Source organism: Wyeomyia smithii, chromosome 3, assembly GCF_029784165.1.
Source record: "Wyeomyia smithii strain HCP4-BCI-WySm-NY-G18 chromosome 3, ASM2978416v1, whole genome shotgun sequence".
Classification (NCBI taxonomy): domain Eukaryota; kingdom Metazoa; phylum Arthropoda; class Insecta; order Diptera; family Culicidae; genus Wyeomyia; species Wyeomyia smithii.
In genome coordinates this window covers 12791485-12809096 of record NC_073696.1, presented here as the reverse complement: position 1 = coordinate 12809096, position 17612 = coordinate 12791485, and the positions used below count along the sequence as shown (strand labels likewise).

General features: G+C 37.6%; 1 protein-coding gene across 6 annotated transcripts in view; it reads right to left on the bottom strand.

Moving 5' to 3' along the window:
- LOC129726719 (calcitonin gene-related peptide type 1 receptor) overlaps positions 1–17612 on the bottom strand; it is a 284829-nt gene that overhangs the window by 129833 nt on the left and 137384 nt on the right. For 5 of the 6 annotated variants that reach the window (XR_008728390.1, XM_055683738.1, XM_055683741.1 and 2 more), the window contains exon 2: positions 12911–13683. The gene's annotated coding sequence lies outside the window, so the exon portion shown is untranslated. Of the gene's footprint in view, positions 1–7765; positions 7905–12910; positions 13684–17612 lie in introns of all 6 variants that reach the window. The other variant, XM_055683739.1, reaches the window with a different exon arrangement.

The following is a 17612-nucleotide window of genomic DNA, read 5'->3' as shown; positions in this document are numbered from 1 at the left end:
ATCGGTAGAACAAATAAAACTGTTATTCGCCCACTTTTCTACGTTATATAGGCAAAACTAGCTTGAGCTAATACACAGAGTCTGTATATAATAAACTGAAGGTCGAGTTCCGGATCGGAATGTAGCAGTGAGGCTTTGCTTTTTTAAGCTTTAGCTAATACAAGTTAGAAAGATAAAGCATTGATGAATGTACGAGAACGTCATGAATATTGGTTGCTAATAATGAATCAATCAATTCTCAAATTTGATTTTCTGATACCAGAGCCACAGTAAAAAATGCATTCTTTGACAATACATTGAGTGCAATTACTGATATGTCCGATGAGTGGTTAGATGATGATAATTCAGAATTAAAATAGAGATAATGACATATAGAGTTTATTTTGTTTTATACTACATTCGACCCCTTGGATTATTCAAAGGATATAATAATAAAAAAAGTTCAACCAACTGTATCGCAAGGCTTTGTTGGCATTCATTCTACTTCTGTTAGCTCCAGAACTAACCTCTCATTTCATCGTGTAACTTCGGGAATAAGCCGATTTTACGGATTGATCAGATTCTGAATACAAGATTTTGAAGAGCCGGTTTACCCCACTAACCCCTTCACCAAAAACCTCAATTTCTGCAAACTATTGCATTAGTGCATAAAGAACAACGACACAAAACGGAGTTTCGCTTCTCGCACAATGGGTTAGAAATGATGGTCAATAACATGTTATAGAAAAATTGGATTTTCTCAGGCATCTTTACAACGGCGCATTTTTCAAATATATCTAATGAAAGCTCTTGAGTTGCACTACAAAACTTATTATTTGGATTTTTATCCTAGATCTGTTGGCAAGAGAAAAACTGCTGTTTTTATTTAGAAAAATGCGAATATCTCATCATGTATTCTCGAAAGCAACTTCCAATAACCCTCATTTTGCTCCCATTATAGAGTAGAATTATCATGCCAATTTTCATGCAAATCGATTCAGTTTTCGCACAGTTATAACAATTTTAAGTTTTTGGCAATTTCAATTTTTGACGTGCTTTTTTACCCCACTTACCCCTTTTTAAAAAATCTGACATTTTGCAAAACATCGTTCTATTATATAGATAAACAAACCCTGGAAGTTTCAGTCTGATCGGAGAACTTCGAAACAAGACCTAGTTGCGGTCTTCGCGAACTGGCTCTTAAGCTCAAATTTGGCATGAGAAATTTTTACAAGAAAACAAAACTTTAGAACTCTATCGTAAATGAAATTTAGAACTCTATCTTAAATGGAACAAGTAAAAAATAATCTTTTTTCCTGAGAAACGTTTCAACTGGATATTCTCCGAGTGGGTACTACTACCCATACTACCTACATGAAACGACGGCCCTGGCCATGTCTAAGCCGGTCATCCATCACGAACTGAGCTCCGACCACTACCCGGGAAACTCTAACTGAATTCAACACATGCCTCTGTCTGGATGAGGCGAAACTAACATCGGGTCAAGTGGGACACTTTCAGCCGACTGGTAGACTCGCGCCTGCCTGATGAACCAAATCTGGTATCCGTTGAAGTCATGGATGATCAGCTGCAAGTCTTCGAGGAAGCAGTACATGTCGTAGAGGTACCGATGCTCACACCATACCATACATCAGCGTTTGCAGAGGAACATGAGGTCATCATTCCGGTACAGCTCGGTTTTCGGAAGAGGCATTCGGTCGTCCAACAGCTAGTTCGAGTGGGACAAATATCATACCCTGAAACAAATCACTCTCCAACATTGTCGAACACCACCAATCGACAAAACTCTCTCCACCAAAAAAATTGCAGTGTCTCGGTAAATCGCTGCTCCTTTGAATGGTCCAGCAAGGTTGGATACCTTGGGATTCATATCGATGAGAAATTACTAAGCAATGCGCACACGGATAGTCTGAAAATACGGTGTTTAAGATGATCATGGTTCCGGTATAAATTACGCCATACCATTATGGGAATCATGCGCTGAGAAGCATGAAAAGAAGCTACTAGTGGTCCAAGATCTGCATCGAGCTGCCGGATCTAAAACGATCCAGGAGCAAATTGAGAACTCCTACGCAGGTTTTATTAAGAAAGTTCTCTCCTTAGAAAACAGCGTTAGTAAGGTTGTCAAATTTAGGTTAAGCAGGATTTTTGACTGCGAACACTGACCGTCAAGGAGATTTTGCAATAACTATAAATAAAACAGAAAACTGACAAATATTGATTATTTTATCAAGTTAAATTGCTATTTACTCAATTCTTAATGTTTTTCTTACAATATTTTTCATTCTAAAGGAATATTATGATTTCAGCCTCGTTTTTCAGCCCTATAGAAAAACGAGGCTGAAATCTTAATGTCCCTTTAAAATGAAAAATATTGTAAGAAAAACATTAGGAATAGAGTAAATAGCAATTTAACTTAATAAAATAATCATTTAACATTTAGCCTTCCTTTACTATCTGATCACTGTAGTAAAAGCATGAATCGGAATCATCCAGCAGCAAGCAGAGCTGCAGCAAGTTGCGGCGCAACAGACGGCGATTTCAAATATATTTTGTATGGTTTTCACTGCAACACCCGCTCATCTGATCACAGGATTTTATAGCGGACGGACCAACAGCGGACGGATCGCACTCGTGATTCAAATCACCTTCTACAGCGCTAGATCCTGTAGCACTACTGAACTTGTCCGGGCATGTTAGTGATACTGCCCGGATCTGACGGGTTGCAGTGTGTGTAAAGAAATAAAAAGTGAATCATCTCGGGCCATAAACAAACTTGCCGGTGTCACTATTATGCACGGATGTTATCTGCTCAAGGCAAGTGCACAAAATGACGCTTTTTTTTTTTTTTTTTTTTTTAAGGGGGGATTTGTTAGTAGCTTAAGTATTTATGATAAATATTAGTAAATAATGAGTATGTGTGTCCAATCACAAATGGTGACTTCTCAACACTGTTAGAAATGTGTAATTTTAATTGTTAGGATTTGTTTGCTTTCGCAATTAGGACTTATCATTCGTAGGGATTTAAACCTACTTGTCAGAAAAGGGGAAGTAAACTTACAACTAACTTAATTGCTAACTTATTGGCTATAAAGAGAGCTTATCGTAGCAATTGAGGATTGCAACGATTTTTGTCGAAAATTGTTAATAATTTTATTTGACATAGCTTCTAATGGTTCAACACCAGTAAGTCTATGTAATTCGAGTGTACCAAACCAAGGAGGACGCTTCAAAATCATTTTCAGAATTTTATTCTGAATCCTTTGAAGCGTTTTCTTCCTTGTTGAACAGCAACTTGACCAGATCGGTACAGCATAAAGCATTGCTGGCCTAAAAATTTGTTTGTAAATCAAAAGTTTGTTCTTTAAACAAAGTTTAGAATTCCTGTTAATGAGAGGATATAAACATCTCGTATATTTGATGCACTTGGCTTGTATACTCTCAATGTGCTCTTTGAAAATAAGTTTTTTATCATAAATTAGTCCCAAGTACTTAACCTTGTCGGACCAACTTAGAATAACCCCATTCATCTTGACAACGTGATTATTGTTTGGCTTGAGGAAAGAAGCCCTAGGCTTATGCGGAAAAATTATCATTTGAGTTTTAGAAGCATTGGGAGAGATTTTCCACTTTTGCAAGTAGGAAGAAAAAATATCTAAACTTTTCTGCAATCGACTGCATATGACACGAAGACTTTTTCCTTTTACGGAAATGCTTGTGTCATCGCAGAACAATGACTTTGTGCATCCTGGAGGCAAATCAGGAAGATCTGAAGTGAATATGTTGTACAGTCCAGTCCAAGACTGAACCTTGAGGCACACCTGCTCTGACAGGAAATCTATCAGATTTTGAATTCTGATAGACAACCTGCAGAGTTCGATCAGTAAGATAATTTTTTAAAATTTTGATTAGGAAAATTGGAAAATTAAAAGTTTGCAATTTCGCAATCAAACCTTTATGCCAAACACTGTCGAATGCTTTTTCTATGTCTAAAAGAGCAGCTCCAGTGGAATAACCTTCAGATTTGTTAGCTCGTATCATATTAGTAACTCTGAGCAATTGAAACTTCAGCTGGGTTCTTATCCGGTTTTAAAATGGGAGTAATTTTTGCATTTTTCCATAATTTGGGAAAATATGCAATTTTGAAGCAGCAACTGAAAATTTTCACTAAAAATTCCATTGTGCTCTCAGGGAGATGTTTGATTAGTATATTAAAGATTCCATCGTCACCAGGTGCTTTCATATTTTTGAATTTTTTAATAATTGATTTAATCTCATTCAAGTTAGTTTCAATTATTTCTGCAGGTAAAAAATTCTGGGAAGAAATTAAATCAAATTGACGTGTGACTTCATTTTCAATTGGACTCACAAAATTCAAATTTGAGTTATGAACACTCTCAAACTGCTGAGCAAGTCTTTGAGCCTTTTGTTCATTGGATACAAGAAAACGTCCACCATCTTTTAAAACTGGAATTGGCTTTGAAGGTTTCTTAAGAATCTTCGACAGCTTCCAAAATGGTTTTGAATATGGTTTCAATTTTTCAACTTTAGTCTAAAAATTTTGATTTCTCAGAAGAGTAAATCTATGTTTAATCTCTTTCTGTAAATCTTATAAATAGTTTTAAAAACAGGGTCACGAGAACGTTGATATTGACGTCTGCGGACATTTTTCAAACGAATTAGAAGTTAAAGATTTTCGTCAATTATTGATGAATCAAATTTCACTTGAGCCTTTGGAACAGAATAATTCCTGGCATCAACAATTGCACATTTTAATGCTTCCAAAGCGGAATCAATATTCACTTCGTTTCGCAAATCAAGCTCATTATTGAAATTTCTCTCATTATGAGTTTTGTATCTTTCCCAATTAGCCTTGTTATAATTAAAAACAGAGCTCATAGGGTTTAAAACTGATTCATGTGATAAAGAAAAAGTTATTGGAAGATGGTCAGAATCAAAGTCAGCATGTGTGATCAAATCACTACATACATGACTTTGATCTGTCAGCACCAAATCAATTGTTGAAGGGTTTCTTACAGAAGAAAAGCATGTAGGACTATTCGGAGACAAAATAGAATAGTATCCTGAAGAACAATCATTGAATAAAATTTTGCCATTGGAATTACTTTGAGAATTATTCCATGAACGATGTTTAGCGTTAAAATCGCCGATTATGAAAAATTTCGAACGATTTCTGGTGAGTTTTTGTAAATCACCTTTAAAATAATTTTTGAGCTCGCGTGTGCATTAAAATGGTAAATATGCTGCGGCAATGAATAAAATCCCAAGTTCAGTTTGAACTTCAATTCCCAAAGTTTCAATAACTTTCGTCTCAAGATGGGGAAGAGCACGATGTTTGATTCGGCGATGAATAACAATTGCAACTCCACCGCCGGAACCCTGAATCCTATCATATCTATGAACCACGTAATTGGGATCATATTTTAATTTTATGTTAGGTTTCAAAAATGTTTCAGTAATAATTGCAATATGCACATTATTTACTGTTAAAAAATTAAAAAGCTCATTCTCATTGGCCTTCAATGAGCGAGCATTCCAATATAATATTTTAATTGTTTTATTAAAAATCATTGCTAAATTTTAAATTAGAAACAATTTTAATAGTAAAATTTGTGCCTATTTGAATGGCTTCAAACATTGATTTTGCCTGCAACATGGCGTTCATAAGATCGAACATTGCCTGTTGCAAAAAAGAAAGTTTACCTGCCGTAATAGGCCCCAGGCAGTTGACATTAGAAAAAATATTTTCGGTAGCAATATTAGCTGGAGTGATAGGTGTACAATTATTTTCTAGCGTGTTTTGCTTACCCATATTAACGGTCATTTTCGAACTACCAACACTAGGCGGTATAATGTTCGAACTACCAGTAACCTGTGCATAAGTTAAACGGGTATGCAAAGGAGTAGGTAAAGTATGCGTCACTGGTACGCTTGGAGAATTTTGTTTTGAAGTTGGTTTTAATTGATAAATTGAATTTTGTTTACCTTGCCTTGCCTTAACAATTGCTAAACGGGCTGGGCATTGATAAAAATTTGACATATGGTTGCCGTTACAATTCGCACAGCGAAAATTTTTACTCTCTTTCACAGGACATGTGTCCTTTTAGTGAGAAGAGTCTCCACAATTAAGACATTTTTGGTCCATGTTACAGAATTTGGAACCATGGCCATAACGTTGGCAAGTACGGCATTGGGTGATATGCTTTTCACCTCCGCCATACTTCCTATAAATTTCCCACTTTACACGCACATTATACAAAGCATGTGCTTTTTCAAAAAATTTTAAGTTGTTAACCTCATTGCGGTTAAAATGAATTAAATAATTAACAAGGGAAATTCCAGTTCTCTGACTGTTTTCGCCTCGTGATTTTTGTTTCATTAGAATTACTTGGGTAGGGGCTATGCCAAGTAATTCTGTTAAAGTAAGTTTGATCTCATCAACGGTTTGATCGTTGGTGAGACCTTTCAAGACAACCTTGAACGGCTTGGCGTTCTTGGTGTCATATGTAAAAAATTTGTACATCTTGTCAGTTAAATACTGAACAAGACGATCACGACCCTTTACTGAGTCGGCTAATAAGCGGCATTCACCTCTACGACCAATTTGATAGGTAACTTTAACGTCAGAAACAAACGTTGAAAGTTCCCTTTTGAATATATTAAATTCAGAAGAAATAGTTACCACAATAGGTGGAACTTTCTCCTTTTTTAAAGATTTTATATTTTGTATAGTTTCATTATTAATAACTTCCATTTCACCAGCTTCTTGCTCAGGCAAAATATCAAAAGGATTGTCACAACACACACACTCGAAGTGTCGGAAAGAGATGCCTCTCTTTTCCTCCCCGCAGCGATGCGAGGTTTCTTTTTCCGTCCAGCCATTTCAGGTGATACGAAAAAAGTTAAAACAAATGTTAAATTCAAAAGTAGGTAGTCTTGAGAAAGACTGATGGGAAATAACTTTTAGGTAGTCTTTAAAAGACACACTGACGAAACACAAACTTTGAAGCTATAGGCAGTCAAAGACCAGTCCACAAGCAACCGAAAAAACGTCTGATCTGTAGGACAGTTCAAGACGCACTGATCGCACAAAATGACGCTAATGAAAAAAGAGAAACGATAATGCACAATTTTATTCTTTGTTACTCTTGTATTGAAAAATTGTAGACGGCAGCTATCGAAAGCGCTATACTGCCTATAATCGCATACCAGTCCCATGTGGATTTTTATCGTTTTTGAGTTAAATATCAGAATCCATCTATTTCTTGCTTTACTATCGATTGAGGAAACAAAAAAGTATGGGTTATTTGGAAAAAGTCAGTGAAAAATGTGAGGTCAAATTGTCCCATCTTAAAAATAATCGCATATCAGTCCCACCATATGTTTTTCCTGAGTATGGCCATATTTTTTTTCTCCAATCCATATAACAAATATTCAGTGCTGTTTTTCAGCCTATGGCTGTTAAAAATCATCAAATAATTACTAAATGCTAGGTTGTTTTAAAAAAAATTCACACAGAAATTAATTTTAAATAGAACCTGAAACTGCAACTTTTTCTCAAACTTCGTTCCTAAAAGCTTATTAGTTTCGTCAATCAGAGGGATGATAGCCTTGGGAAATACTGCTTTCTGCAAGGAGTTTATTTCCTGTGGATAATCCGCTCACTTCAAGTGATCATTCAAGTTGAAATTATCAGAACTCAGAAGAAATCGTTTTCAGTTGCTTAGCTAAAAACAGCTTGTACCTCTATTCATCGCCGTCGTCTTCCGTCAAGTTACTGTTGTAATGAAATTGGACACTTCCTTTTCTCGATACCACTTTTCCAATATGCTAAAAGCACGGTCTAATCCGGAATAATTTTATTCAGCATGTATTGCGAAACACTGAAATCATAAGAAAGGAAATTATTCAGTAGCTTATCCAAGACTTCAACCTTATATTTTGCTTTTTCAACAACGACCTTAAAGTCGGGGTAAGTAATGGATGGACATCTCCGTCATTCTCCATGCAGCATATTTGGAAGCAGTCTGCGGCCATAAACGTCTGCCCATATTCAAAATACTTGAGAAAAATATGACTCCTCTTACACCGAGCGGTTGAAAGTGAGACTGGTATTTGATTATTTTGCTACTCGATGGCCTAAATAATCGCATATCAGTCTCTTCCTCATTTTTCATTGTATTTTTCGCGAAAAAGGCAATTCTTCAATGAAGAAGTTAGGATTAAGGTCTATTTTATTACATTATGTCGAAAAAACAACTCGATGATTTTCTAGATGGGACTGATATGCGATTATAGGCAGTATAGGAAAATTCAAGTGTCTTTTCCAGGCTTGTAAAGATCAACGCTTTCATTCGATTTTGCTCAGTTAGTGTGCGTCGCAGCAGGCTCGTAAATGTAGAAAAACAGTTGCTTCTCACACAAAGAACAGGATGGTCAATTAACACTCGCTCGTCGAAGAGATGCACAGTGTCATTCATTTGGCGATGTTATTTTGGCCTATTTCTGTCTACTTCGTTCTATTTATGTTTAGAAATACTGTTACAAAATCAATGCGTTTGGGAGAAAAAAGTCGTAGCGGCGAGTACTTGATTGGCATGTTTGTTCAAGAATGTATTTAGACTGCGAGCCTTGCCACCATCAGAAGAAAAAGAAGACAATTATCGTAGTAAAAAGTTGTTCTACAGTGACCAATGAGCAAATGCTGAAAAATCAAGATATATTGGTCGTAAGAAAGAAATCAATACACATACACATACTTCCGCACACATATATACCTGGTTTTATTCTCGAGTTAGAATTTTTTGGTACCTATAGCTTTAGGTATGTAAGCACAAATATTTTTGAGGCAATATTGAGTTGTTTTTTGTCTAACATCAATTGAAATGTTGAATGTGTGGAAAACCACACAACTGGGTAGACAACGCAAGTTTTTAAACATCTCATCAATCAAAAATATTTTTCCCTTGAAAAAAAAATCACAGGAGGGTTGTGCGCAAGGCCACGACCGCAAGGTTGAAGTAGAATACTTTTGCACAGCTCTACTTACGGCTGTACATTAACCTACGGCCTAATGCGCACGGCCAACACAATAGAAAGGTGTTTTCACATTGAAAATTAGACACGGCTTTACTGGAGTAAGTGTTGGCAAATGCATCTACCGCTAATACCGCCGCTATCGTACGGAAGTGCGTCGTTTCATGTGGGGAATAATATCAACAACGAAAAATGACGCGCGTCTAAGCACACCCGAACTGTTTCGCCGTGCCGCTTTCATTTACTTTCTTATGACATCGGCCTCATGGAAGTACCGGCTGCACCTACCGCTGAGGCTGTTACCATACTGCTACTGGTATCCAAAACTATTAATTCTTCAAATCAAGTGTTTTATTTGTCCTCAGAAGAACAATTGGTCGACAATTGGATATTTCGAGTAATCGGCGATCAATGTTCACTCACCCCGTATGCTTCCTGCAAGCTGCTGCAGAGAAATTTTGTTATAATACCATTATAAACTGTTCAAATGATTCCGTTTCTTCGTGAAATATAGATTATCAATTTTAACATCCACTAGTGTTAAAAACTCAATTTTCAAAAAAATGGCGCTTGGTTCGGTCTGGTCGCACGCCGACCAATTGTTCAATTCCATATCGGATATAATGCAATCGCATCTCTGTGATATTACCGACAGTAATATTCTTTTGAACATAATGATCCAACTTTTCCATTAGAGGAAGTGCCGGCTGATGTACGGCAAAAATCTCGCCCGATCGCTCGCGATGGCGTTCGTTCTCAGGCAGAAGCCTGAGACGTGGTGACCAACCACAGGGCAAGTGATTTGTTTATTTTGAAGGCAGCCACAGGCGCAACCCGCTGCTATGGTCTGTTACTGCTGAGTGCCGATATCTGCTGCTGCTGCTGCTGACAACGTTGTGGACGGTCCATCCAGTTCGCCTTCCGACTAATGAATGTAGCTAGTTTTCCCAGAAACACTCTTTTATAGCCGAAGGGTGCAACGTAAAAGGCCACGCCTTTCAGTTCAGTTTTACCATTTCCTAATGTTCTTTAGACGAATTATTCCACAATTCGCATTTGGTTTTTGTATCCAGCGAATAAACACCGATGGTGCTCTCACACACGCAACGGTTTTAACCCGTATCTTATTGCGATTTGTAACATCAAGCGATTTCGTTTGCTCGCTGTCGCGTGTTGCATCATGTTGCAACTTGGCAGCTGGGAGACGACGAAATTCTGTTTATGCTGGGGGAATTAAGATACACGGACAACATGCACTGTGGAAGCTATTTCACATACAGTAAATTAGACGGGTGCGACAAATTTAAATTGCTAGGATCCAACACAGAATCTTGCTTGCGTTGTCAAAAATTATTAACTTTCAATGACTTGTTTATTTGCCTTGAAAAAGGCATTTTGATTTCCAAAATTGGATTTCCTGATGGCAATCTTCATGCTGCCCCAACACGGGGGGAATAATAGCAGTCTGAGGACACACGCTGAGAAGAACCGCGCTGCTTCTGAGACGTGGTGACCAACCACAGGGCTAGTGCTGCTGCTAAGGAAGGACGACTGCTGTTGTCGCTGTCTAGAACTATTATGAGCGGCTCCGGCTGAAACAGGCTCTTATATAGGCCAAATAGCATGTTTTCAATTGCAAGGTATATGATTCTGTCGACCGTGCTTGGGAAGCAATCATATAACGACCAATCAGAGGTCGAATTTTTCGCTTTGACAAGGCTTGACTATTTTCAATAGTACAATAGTGTGAATAATAAAATTACAATTATCTTATTTTGGGGAGAATCTTAGAAAATTTTGCAATCTATTGCTGCAAGAACGAAGCAAATCCATCTGATACTAACCGATTTATTAGCATTTGAAATTGGACATATTTTTCCTTTTTTTCGGTTTTAGATTTTCATTTCACATCCCTATGTAGCAGAACTTCCTGAGAGAAGTATTCTACTTCAAAAATGTATTTTGTGTTGAATTGCTGGTTAAGGAATTGTCAAGAAATTTCGCCAAAATCTATCGAGAAGTTTTACAAAAAAAAAAATCGAAACCAAATTCATTCGTCTGGTTTTCCACACAAGGATAGGATGAAGGTGAAACACTCACACCGATTTCATTTTTGTGAAACACCAATGGCACTTTTTAGCGCCCTAAAATCATAAAATAGAAGTAATTGATATGTTTCTACCACTCGGAAAAACGTTTGCTGATAGTGATGAATCTCTAATAGTCCTAAGTGAACCCCCCTACTGGTTTTTAATCACGACTTGTTGCTAAACAGGTTTTGTGTGAAAATGGTATTGATGATTGAAAAATTTGTTAGAGCCAGATTGGTTTGTTTGACTGGTGTAGTGTCCACAAAAATTAGTTTTGCTCTATCAAAAACTATAAAAGAAGAATAGAGAGTATGGTCTGACGGAAAACCTCTGTTTCACATCAAATGTGATGACAAAGGATACACTGGTTAACACAGGTTTTGCCCCTGGACTCAGACTGGAAAATTATGAAAGAATATAGATTTTCCACCATTCAGTTGAATTTTTGGTGCCCTAGCCAGGTCAAAAGTGTATCAAAAGGCTGCATAGTTATACTTATTAGTTATAAATAGGAAATACTTAATTTGATTCTTTGAAGACTTTTTGTACATCCGAGCCTGCTAGGGGCACCAAAATTAATAAGAATGGTTAAAAAGCTATAACATTTAATTTTTCTCCAGTTTCAGCTCTAGGGCAATATTTTTTCGCTTTTGTCGGTCAGTTTTATCCTTACTAGCGCAGAATCCAAAGATGTTGTCTTTAACGTGTATTAGCTTAAAAAATGGCTATGATTGTTTTTAGTCAAAATTACATAAAATGGAGGCGTGTCGTGAGCATCTCTTTCATGGAGGTTTTTACTTTTGCCTATGTGTTTTGAACTTTTCGTTCTACATAAACTTTTTTTTTCATTTTTCTCCTAAACAATTCTAATCGTAATTGAACTAAGTTCAGTGCTACATGTAAAACATACATTCATTTGCCCTTTTCGTATCATAATGCATGAGGTTTGTTCACTAAATTCAATTAGTTTTATCTGTCAAACAGAAACTTTTTTTTTGATAGATTTTGAGAATATAGTAGAAGAAACGAATACGGAGAAGACCATGAACTTGGAACTATACGAGAAGGAGTATTTTAAGTAACGAATTTTGCCTTTCAGTGAATTCCATCATGACCTTGTTATGTTTTGGCCAAATCTTTTGAGTTATCATTCATTACAGCAATAATAAATAATAATAATAATATTGATGCGAGTAAACAGCTTATTATGGCGTTAGACCCACCATTGTTTTGTTCTTTCACGGATGGCTGCGAAGTCTGTATCGATTAAATAGAAGCTCATGCTTCGAAAGGGCAGGAAGGGCAGACAAACTGTTTGATTGAACTTCTTTGAGATCCCTCAAAACAGTTTTTTTTCTGTTTATTTCAATACAAGGCAAAGAAATGAAAAATTAAAATCAGAACCGTTCACTGGATTCCAAGTAATATATAGTTGTTCCAAATACGATCGATCGTTACTCAGGTAAACAGATGAAACCGAAACCAAAAATTCGAATTGAAGATTTCTTACGATCATCAAGCTTTGAACATTGCTTATCATCCATGCTAATTTAATAATTAAGCGTGCCACTTCGAAGCCATAAAATAAATTTTTATGCTTCCCGAAAAACAAAACAATTGTCTTCTCTGAAACATTTAGTCGAACTCAGCCGTAACGAAACATGTGACAAGATATCCATTCTAAATATTTACGAAACGGGCGACAGACGTTTCACTACGTAGAAACCAACGCGTGACGTTTGGTTTATTACAGAACTACTTACCGATCCACTAAAGTCCAATGTTTATATCCATCTGCATACAAACCGACGACGGGACTGGCGAACACCGGCGGCTACTATTGACAAGAAACAGCAACTGCGTACAGTTCTACGAGAAATACGTATCTAAATTCGCACTTATTGCCGGATGTAGGAGGAGATCTGGCAAGAAGACACACTTCTTCACTGGCAGCACCGCGTGCATCGACGCTAGTTTACGATCGTCTTCTTACGTTATAATTTTATTACACTCCGTCAGGTGGGTACTCACTAATCACACCCTTAGCAGCAGTCCCTACTGTACTGGATGACGCTGTTGTAATCGCTGCTATATTAAACGTATATCGTGTCTTCTTCTCTCCGAGGTGAATTAATTTCCAACCAAGTCTGTTGCCGTTTTTCATCGTCAAGTTTGATCCAACATTTCAATTATTCTTCATTGCTGTTTCACACACATACACGCGCACACGTGTTTTGCGCGATGATGAGCGTTCCATTATTTCACGGTCGTGTCACATTAATTTTTCCAACGACAACAAACGGCTGCCGTTTTACGCCACTGGCACTGGTCACGGTTCACGGGGGGGTTCGCAACGCTCGACCGAATGAATAGAGTTATTTTCGTATATGTACATACACTTGGTCACCGCACGGGCGGCAGACTGCAGGTCTTTCAGTCCGGATCGTGCCGCAATTTATCAGCGTGAATCCTGTCGGTGGTGCAGTGCGGGGATTGGAGAAGTGGACCGAACTGATCCAATCAAGCTCTGTCACATCTGCAAAAAAAATGATCGAAAAAGAAGAATAGTGAAAATCTAAAATTCTAACAATGAATAGACAAATGTTGTTTCGCTAATTGGGTTTTTTTATTTCCATCATCGGAATCCGCAGAGAGCTGTGCAGTTGCTATAGCTAATTCTTTCAGCATACTCTACAGCCGTGAATCATGCTCGTGAAAATATTTCAGCCCCGCTGGGGTTTCTCTTGGGCAGTGTGATGAGTTTCGTTGAGCAAACATTTGGTTTTATCGTCACTTTTGGCAGCGGGTGTAAATATTTTCATTGGCCCTGGTGGCAGCTCGGAGCATCTGGATTCAGTTAGCGCTGCTGGGTTAAGCGTGAAACTAATAAAACATCACCGTTTGTGATTACTTTTTAATATAGACACAAAATGTTTTATTTAACGGCTTGTGTATACAAAAGTAAAATTATGGAAATAAAGCACACTATCTAGTTTGAACTTCATCTCTGGGAAAAAGGCTTTAATGTCCGGATCCGCTGATGCACTGTTGATTTTGCAGTGTAATTTGAGTAACTTTTTTTTCAAAAAAGCACTTTAGACGATTATTAAAAAAGCCGTACAATGTCATAACAATATCTCAATGCTGCTGTTGGAAAATTATGAATTTTCGCGATGCTTAGGTTTTATGGGTAAAAATGTAATTTAGAAGCTCTAGAACACAATAAAATGTTCATTGTTGCCAAAACCAAAGATGACTTGTGTTGTGTACCATTTTAAACCTCATTTTTTATTGAATGCTTATGCGAAATATCGAATAAATCAAATGATCACTTTTGGAGCTAATTTTTATAGATCAATAATGACACAGTCAGGTTGGGATATAGTCGATCTCACGCAACACTGACATTTCACATTTTTGAGTTTTAGCTGGCAAACGCTGCTAAAATTGATTAATATTGCTCACAAAAACGTTTAAAAATTTACAAAAGATCAGAGTTAGTCAACAGCAAGTCTGCAACATATATCAAACAATTTCGAAAAGAATTCTGAAAAAATGATTTTTATTAACGTTTGCGGTAAAAAAAATTGACTTTTTTCAAATGGTGATGAAAAAAAAAACTAAGACAGATAATTATGTTGGATAAATTTCCCATTCATGGTAATTATGTTATCTTATTTGCAAAAAAAAATTCTATGCCCTTACGAGCGGCCGTCCGGCAGTTAACCGTAACATTCGCCATGGCGGACGGAAACATGCGTGTAGGCATGTTTTTATGCTCTTTCTTTGTTTTTGACGTGGGACTACGTCTTTGTTTTCTATACTGGGATGCATTCTGTAAAATAGCAAACGAAACTTGCAAATGTTACGCCAGATTTCAAACGATAATAACAGCATAACCACATGATGGATATCAATGATTAATAAATTGTTGGATAGATAAAACGTGTAACAATTTTTTAAAACGCTAGTCATCATTATTATTTCACTGCTCAACGGTGAAAATTGATAAAAAGTTACAAGTAAATTTTCGAGAGCCATTCCTTGTGATATTCTCTGTTTCAATATCAGAAAAAAAAAGAACAGAGTCTCCCCGTCCCAATAGTTCAATTTAAGTTTGCTTCCATGAACATAGACTAATCTGAAGTCTCGAAGGTAAAGATCTTTCAAAAAGTTTTAAAATAAGCCTTTTACTTAAACAATTTGCAAACCTGCTGTCAGAGTATAATAAAAACTGATGTCTTGAAAGAAAACATGCTGGTAAAAGCAACCGTACCGTACAGTATAATATACATATTATGTGGAGCAGAGCGTCGCTGATTTCTCGTCGTCTGCAGTGGAACACGACTTCTATTTCCGTGAATTTTAGGAAAAACTGCAATGCTGCTGCATTGATAGTGATTAAACGTTCATTTCCTGAATATGGTTACCTTAAAAAAACATAAACTACTCAACAAGAATTGTGCATTTTTGCAACGGTCATAAGATTTTTTTTTTGCATTTTATCTTCGATATTCATTAAATGATCGTGATCGAAAGAGTCGAACTTTAACTTCCTTGTAATTGTCGGTTGTTATGATTTTTCGCTGGAAGTTGTTGATAATTTTGTTCAACATATCTTCTTATGTTTTCCTAAGAGTGAACCTAGAACGGCTTCGAAACTACTTCCATAATAAGGTTTATGTAATAAATTTAATTTGATCAGAGGTAAATAAGACTAAATCATGTATTATGATATACGTTATACGTATTGTTGGATTTGATTAATGAGGAAATAGTGTTAATTCTGATTCAGACGCATTGCGAGAAATTCATGGTGCTTCTACAATAACAACGACACGCTTGTTAAATAAATGTTGTTCGCACAAAAAAAAATACACAATATCGTTAAGTGTAGTCGAAGTTCTTTCGAGTGTTGTTCGGTATATTCCTAAAAAAGAAAATTTATTGGGATGCTGCGTATAAAAAAATACTTGAACCACAGAACAAACGAATCGTTGCTGTCTGCAGATTCTGTAAATTTTGTAACCAAAAATCCTTCTAAATACAGTGTTTAGTCCCACGTCACCATTTCATACAACCCTAGGGCTGTATACCTCGTAGTATTTTTTATTAATTCCTCCTCCGTTTTCGCGACAAAATGGTTGGAATAGATCTTGCGCTTCAAGTTTGCCCAGAAATTCTCGATGGGACGCAGCTGGGGACGTTGGGCGGATTCGCCGACTTCGGTACCACATCGATATTCAGTCGCTCCATCTACTCCAACGATCGCTTCGAGTAGCGGGCCGACGCCAAATCTGGCTAGACACGGTGTCTTCACCCTTATGGTATTTCTTGATGAACGACGCAACTTCTGGCAGGCACTTCGTGCTATAAATTTTCCCGTTCACGGCCAGCCCGAAGCGAAAGAAGAGCGACTTTGACATCCCCTTCTCGCTGATTGTCAGCCACAGCAGCACCTTCTTGGGGAACTTGGTGTGTGAAGTAAATTTCACCTCGGAGCTCACCTCCCTCGTGGGAGAAGTGAAATACGAAGTACCCTGCCAGTCGTTGCCATCCAGGGTGAGATAGGTCTCGTCGTTCATCACCCTTGCCACGTCGCGATTCACCGGGAAAATCGACTTAACCATCTTATTCAACCGCTGTCGCTGCGTCATTGCCTCCAGCTCCGAGACCAGTGGACGGGACTGCTGTCCATGTTCTCCAGATACTGTTTCACTGTTTTACCGCATGCACCAACCTCCCGGCCAAGTGCACGCAGCGATGTAGCCACTTTTCCCTCGGTCTTCTTCTTCAGCATCCTTCGAAGCTTTTAGTCGCTCAGGGTCGCTGGTCGTCCGGAACCAGGCTTTTTTTCGATGCTCTGATCGTTGTCCAATAGTGTCAAGATCTTGTAGATGCCGAAACGGGCATACCCGGCGTCCACAAAGCGCCACACGATGTCCGTTTCTGACGCGGCGGGGTATCGTTCTTTGAACGCGCTCACTTCTAAACGGAGTAGCTTCACTTTTTTCGCCAGCACAATTAGAGTTTGACTGATAGAGCTGTCACATTTTTTATGATAACTCATGGGTTACTATGATGCATGAGTAGTTTCGTCAGTGCGTGTAGGTAAACCCATGTAAAATCGGCAATTTTTGTCCTTTTTTTTACGGCGAATGTTAGGCTAACTTGCTAATAATATGTACAGAGTACAATAGCCACTGAGATATATAAGAAAAATTGACCTTCGAATATCGTTAAGCAGCAGGGCTCAAAAGTTTCGTCTTCTTGAAAAAAGTTCTGATGCAAAATTTCAGTTCAACTGGACTTCGGGAACACGTGCCTCAAACCGGTTAAAGTTTCAATAAGTTAAACCCATGAACCCATGAAAAAATTCGCAGGTGGTAGTTCATAAAATCATCGATATCAATTTTTTTTGTTAAATGTCTTAGGAAGCCTTCCTTCCAGTTGGTCTCGCGGTAC